The 6,951-nt window shown below is 29.3% G+C and overlaps 1 long non-coding RNA gene across 1 annotated transcript in view; it reads right to left on the reverse strand.

Moving 5' to 3' along the window:
* Window positions 1–722: 722 nt before the first annotated feature.
* Window positions 723–6,951, reverse strand: part of LOC139425745 (uncharacterized) — a 50,390-nt gene continuing 44,161 nt past the window's right edge. The window contains exon 2 of the long non-coding RNA XR_011636896.1: window positions 723–1,140. This is a non-coding gene — a long non-coding RNA (uncharacterized lncRNA). The remainder of the gene's footprint in view (window positions 1,141–6,951) is intronic.

Genomic DNA, 6,951 nt, shown 5'->3' on the forward strand with positions numbered 1-6,951 from the left:
CCAGTCTAATATTATTACATTGCCAACATTTTGTTTGGACCAATCCAAGGTAACTAACAAATCGAACGCGCTTCAGAACTTCAGTAAGAACGCGCCATTTAAAAGTTCCTTCTATCCTCTATTTACGCTTCTATTTTCATATTTTGTAATCTTGCAAACTTGTTACAGAAATATTTTAAATCATTTTTGAAAGATACCGGGATGTGTAAGTTCTTTTGCATTTTCTACTCGTGTTACATATAACATTTTGCATTTTATTCCGTGTTTTCTTTCTTTTTTGCTTTCTAATTTTTATTCGTTGTTTGATGTACCTTGTTTCGAATTTTTTACTTAATATGCTCTATTTTTATTTCAAATTTTTTTTGGTGCTCCTTACACTATTGTATAGATATATTTTGCTTTAGATACATTAATGCAATATCAGAAGGCACACCTTTTTGCAGATATAATCGTGTGAGCTGATGACTAGATTTTTTCATTATTTTGTTTTCCGACTTTTTAAATTGATTTTAATAAAATTCTTAAATATTTTCAAAATATTTTATTTTGATAATTTTTTTTCTTCTATTTTCATAAATCTTTATTACACTTTTCTCTCTCCATGTTTTCTCTATATTTTAAACGAATTTTTGGATCGTGAGCTAAAATTAACCCCTTCTCCCACAGTTCAAACTTCAAGATTCTAGCACGAATGGTTTTGGAGTTAATAAGAAAAATACACAAACTCTTTATTTTTTTATTATAGATTATATAATTAACAAATTCCATAAGATATGTAATATTTAAAATATCAAGATCGAAAATCAGAAGAAATGTTCTTTTACTTGATTGTGAGCACATTATTATTCTTCCAATCCAGGAATCGCCACTCCTTCAGTGGCGTGGGAATATTGGCGTAACAAAGCGCCGTGAATGAATAAGTAAAGTGCAGCAACAGAGTTGTCGCCGAGTCATCCATCTTTAAGAAGCGTGACACGATTCATGATGGTTAAAGAATACTCATCTCAAGTTCAGATGGATGCATCTCTCGCAGCTCCCCTCGAATAAAGGGGCCGTAAGCAAATTTACGAAACACTGAGTTATATCTCTTAGCAACGTCGTGTGGTGAAATGGCAAATGTATGTTAGATTTCGCAACGTACTGAAAAAGAAAAGATTTATTTCAATTAGATTAAATAACATTGCGGAGCAAAGTTCTTTTCCTGCTACATGGGATTTTCAGACTGAGTTTTCAAATCTACAATCAGTTTCCTTTTACAAGATACAAAGTTTTAATGCAATTTATATTAAAAAAAAGCTTCGAACCATCCCCACTCAAAATTTAGATATAGATGGAGCAACATAATTGTGATGGTAAACATCAATAATTCAAACCCTGAACCATTATATTTTTTAATCATTTTAACCAACATAAGTAACCATCAATTCAATCTAGGAATTTGGACTGATTTATGATGGTCCAAAAAAAGAATAGCAACTTGAGTTGATGGTTTGATCATGGAGAACCATCAGAAATTTCCCTCATAGTTTCTTAGAAATCAAATGTTGGAACGATCATGGACCACCATTATCCCAATACAGGAATTTCGACTGATTTATGACAAGACAACATAAAAGAACCCAAAATGTTCGGATGGTAAATTCCAGCTGAACCAACAAGAATAATTATTAAGCTATCATGGAAATGCTTTGTTGTACCATTATAGACCATCACGAATTTCTATCATAGTATCTTAGAAATCAAATGTTGGAACGATCATGAACAACTATCATCGCAATGTAGGAATTCGGATTGATTTATGATAGTCCAACAAAAAACCAAACTAAATTGTTTTGATGGTATATTCCTGAGAACTAATAAGAATTGCCATTAAAAACATCATGGAAATGCATAGTTGGAACCATCACGAATTGTTTGTCCATGAGAGTCAAACTTCTCATGATGGTTAGCCATCATAGTATCGAAGTAACATTTCAATCATGGAATGATGTTCAATTAATTTATAATTAATTGGATAATTAATTAATTTGCTAATTAATAAATTAATTAACATTCGTTTCGGCTCATAGAAGGTCCTGTGAGAGATAAAAAATAATTCAATATATAGAAAAATCGGTGTTTTATTACTTCAATGCAGACTATTAGTTATTGTAATAGTCTCATAATCCAATTAATTTGGAATGAATTTGCTAATTAATAAATTAATCGAAAAATCAATTAATTATTAATTGATTGTTGATTAATTATTAATTGATTGTTAATTAATTATTAATTAATTAATTGATTTGCAATTACATACTCCAATTAATTTGGAAAGTTTTTTGGAAAAAAATTTTTAAAAATTTGATGTCAATTATATTTTTAAATTAACCTAACAGGTTCTTATCAAAAACTACAGATATATAAAATTTTCGAAATCAATTTTGACAATAAATATGCATTATATAGAACGTGAAAGTACCACAAAATTAATTGGAGTTATGAGACAATTATAATAACTAATAGTCTGCATTGAAGTAATAAAATACCGATTTTTCTACATATTGAATTATTTTTTATCTCTCACAGAACCTTCTATGGGCCGAAACGAATGTTTCCCCCTAAAATTATTCCTCATAAGGCATACATCCCACTAGTTTATTTCAAAATTGGCGAATCACACTTCCCTAGTTTCCCTTGTAAGTGTTAGTTTTTACCCAGAAAAATGTCGACACAATCAAGACAGTACAAGTTCTTAGAAGAAATAATATTAATCATAAGAATAATTGTTCTTATATATTCTTATAATTATTTGAATAATAATAACAATTATAACTATTAAGTATTATAATTATAAGAATTACATAACTAATAATAGTTAGAAGAAATATGTTTGCAAAAAATGTACAAGGGAAACATCCAGTATATGTAAGAAATGCGTTGAGTAATGAAATAAAAATTCTTATTCTTTGTGTTCGTAATACATAAAAGTTGACACTATACAATTTCGTTTAATTTTAATAAAGTTTTTTTTAGTTTGTTGCCTTCCTTACATCCATATTTTATGCATTCAATCAAGAAACATAAAGTCCGGTGATTTGACCGATTATAGTAGCAAAAGGTATAGATTAAGTGTTAAATGTTAATCCTAATTATTCCTTTTTATGATTAAGAAAATCCAAAGGTTTACTTTTAACGCTAACTGTTGAGTTAGTATTACATCATTAACAAAACAACTTAACCAGGGTTCAAAATTTTTAGTAGTGATAGTAAGTTTAAGTTAATGCTAGAAGATATTTCTTATTTTATGATACTACTTAAGATGCACTATTATAGGTAAGTGGTTAAGAAACTTAAATTTTCATACGTATATACTTTCTCTGGAAAACAGTTTTTAGTGGTGGTTACACAGAAATTAAAATTTTGACGTTTGTTTTATTTTCGTTACCACTTTTTAAAATTTTCAAGGCCCGCCGGAACACTGTTAACCACATACAGTATCGTTGACGCGAATCTCAAACAAATCTCTTTTATAGGTTTTGTCAATTTACACTTCTTTTAAAAAAATAATTCCTTTTCCCCAGTATCAGATTGTTTGGTGAAATTGTACCTTGGTTAGTTAATTTTAAAATCCTCGAAATGTATCGAATCTGAACCTCAAAAGCATCCAGATATAGAATTATTCATTATTAATATATCATTTTTTTCTTTAATTTTAATTCTAAAACTCGTTACTCGAAGTTTAAGTGATAATGTCTATTGCTTTGTTTATTTACAATAACGAGACAATAAAGCTTGCTTCACTCTTCAATTCTTCTCTTCAATTTAAAAAAAATAATAATTAGCAGCTTACTCTAAGTTAATTTAATTCGCAAAATACATTTGCTCAGCATGTTTATTTCAGGATTATTATAAAAGATTATTATAAAACGATTCGATAAACAGGGCAAAGTTTTTATCACTTAATTATTAGTTTTTTGATTAAATCGTCAGATGTCTTTTAATTGAAATCGTCAGATCTTTTTTCTTTTATTACAATTGTGCAGAAAAATAAAATTTGGGGAATTCTGGAAGTTGTATTAAAAATAGTTAACTTGATTATTTCAGGAGTAAAGCTTTATTAAAATTAGAAAGTTTAAAGGAATGGATTTTACAAGATGCTGTATTATTGTAGAATTTATGCCAAAAAAAAAAATAAACGCTTGGTGTGAAAATAAGAAGTATTTTTTATGTACTTTAATATCAATAAAAAATTATTTAACATTATCAATATAAAATATCAATATTTAAAAAATTATAATATAGGGATTTTACAAAATAACTTCAACATAACTTCTCTGAAAACTTCTGGATCAAATGGTAATAAGTTTTAACTCAAGATACATTTTTACCTTTTTTTTAAAACCATTCGCGAATACAATTTATCCTAACTTCGTGAAAATTTGAACAATTTTAAACAATCGATAACATATAAACAAAACAAACAAAATTGGATTTCTAAAATAATTTTTAATTTATCAAACTTTGGTTGAAAAAAATATCTAATTTTTTTTCTGTGCTTTAAAGCCCAACATTTCTGAAGCTTTAAACTTTCCCTCTTTTAAAAACACGAAATTCAAATCTACCAGAAAAGAGAACAAATATCAACTGTCACACAGCGCTCTTCTTTCACCGCCAAAGTCGCCAAATGAGAGGGATCACGTGACAAGGGGTTATTTATTATTACCATTTATGCAGCTAATTTTGCTCTGTCAACAATGTTTACACAAATTGAATATTTTATCTTGCGTCGTATTACTCAACTATTCATGCTACTGGCAACACACAAAGCGAATGGAGTCTCTTAACTGTTTAAGCATGAATGTTTTCATCATAAGAAAGTTAATCTCCGAAGCAAGAAAAGAAGTTTACACATTTCTATTACGGTTTTTGTTTACGTTCAGAATAAAAAAGAAAAAAAGAGGACTTTATAAGACCACTTTACGCTTTGGCTTCAAGATCGATTAACAGTTAACTTAGATAAATCACAAAATAAAAATTTGAGTAGTTGCCCATTAAATATGCAAAACCGAGTAGCAATCAGAATAAGTTTTATGTTACCATTAAGTAACATCTTTGGGGGGGAAAAAGAAATTCCATTTAGCAACTAATATTTTTTTATTGCTTTTTCTTTCTAATTTTTAGCTTACCCAACTTCGGGCAATCTTTTTTTAAACTAGATTTTTTTCCCTGACCATTTATTATTTAATGCTTAGCATCTGAGATAAACGGAAAGTGGAGCTGTCATTTAGTTAAAGTTTTCACAAAAAAGTTTTAAACAAAGGTATTTGCTTTTAAAACTCATAGTGTAAATCTCAAACAATTATGAAATGTTCGCATAATTCCACATATAGCGCGAGGTTTTCAATCGGAATTTCAAACTTGCAATCATATTCACCTTAGACTTTAAGATTTTTGTTTATTTTTAATGTAGTTATTGTTTACTCTAAAATAATTATTTTTCTCAAATCAGTAATTTTGTGTACAACCCCTATAATTCTCATTAAAGAACACGAGTGTCAAAAGTTTCCATACGCAGGGTTGTTCCGTTGAAAGTGTGGGGGCCGCCATTATTAATCTCCCATCTCGCTTAGGAGAAGTCTCCACTGCCCAAAGCCCAGCGGCAAAAGCTCAATCGAATCGCAATCTCCCTGGTGATTTAAGAATTGTCAGTTCGAACACGTTCCACACAATCGCCAAAACTTTCTGCCGTTTTAAAATTCCGGGCCATTTAAAGTTTTCCCTCTGTTGTTATGTCTCTTAATAAGATTGGACCCCACGTCTATTGAGGATTTCGTCCTAACTGAGATATTAACCAGATTTTATTCACCTGGTTAGAAGGCAAGCCATACGTAGAATTCTAATGAAGTTATGGCGGCCGTTTTAGATCGTCTGCTTTCTTTTTGAACTGAGAAAATGGTTTCACTTTTATCGTTTTGTTTTGCTTCGAGGCGATGGTGAAATTGAAAAGTTTTGTGTTGTTTTTTTTGGCGAAGAGGGAAAAAAATGAATAAAAATGAAATAAAGCCATCTGTATTTGTCAAATCTTGGACTCCATGATGATTGAAAATTCTTATTTCTAATTCCCTGAATTAATGAGTTTTAGTTTGTTGTCTTAGTATATGAAACAAGGAAGAAGTTTATGCTGCAGATCCTGAGGTATAATCATGGAATCTGTTTTGTTGCCAAAAGAAAAAATCCATCTGATGTTGATAAATATTCACAGGGATTCGGTAGAAATTGCTTTCGTATGTTTGAAGATCAAACTTTTTAACGGACGGACTCTCTTATTTAAGGTACCTTAAATAAGAGAGATCCGTTATTTTGCTTGATAACTGGAAAAATTCCACGTAATATCGCGTTCCTACTAAATATTTCTCATTCTAAATACATTGGTTAGAAAAAACACTAAATAGAATTTAAATTTAACGCAAAATTAGAAACTTTTGCCTCTGACCAGTGGCCAGCTGTAGCATTTTAATAGTGGGTATTTTTTTTAAACGTGTGGGGATTTTTTAAAATGATCAAGATAAAATTTAGAAACAGCTGTGACAGAATATTATAAAATATTCATATTAATTCAACAAAAATTTTTAAAAAGTAATACTAATTGCACTTGAGACGTTAGGGTGGATACTTGCCTTATTTTTTAATATTTTTTTATCGTGATTTGTTTCGCGATAAAATGATTTCGCCCACTCTTAAAAAAGTGTCACCACGTCATAATTGTACAGATTTAAACATTGGTCTCGGAGTACCTATTTCAATGGTCTATCTGCTCTATCATTTAAAATGACATAATAATGTCATATTAAAATCATTATAATCATTTTAAAGAGTATAATTTTACATAAAAAAATACAAAATTTGACTGAAATCGGTCGAATAGTTCCTGAGAAATGAATTTTTTAAGATGCAACTGAAGACAGAAGA

Source organism: Parasteatoda tepidariorum, chromosome 6 (assembly GCF_043381705.1).
Source record: "Parasteatoda tepidariorum isolate YZ-2023 chromosome 6, CAS_Ptep_4.0, whole genome shotgun sequence".
NCBI lineage: Eukaryota > Metazoa > Arthropoda > Arachnida > Araneae > Theridiidae > Parasteatoda > Parasteatoda tepidariorum.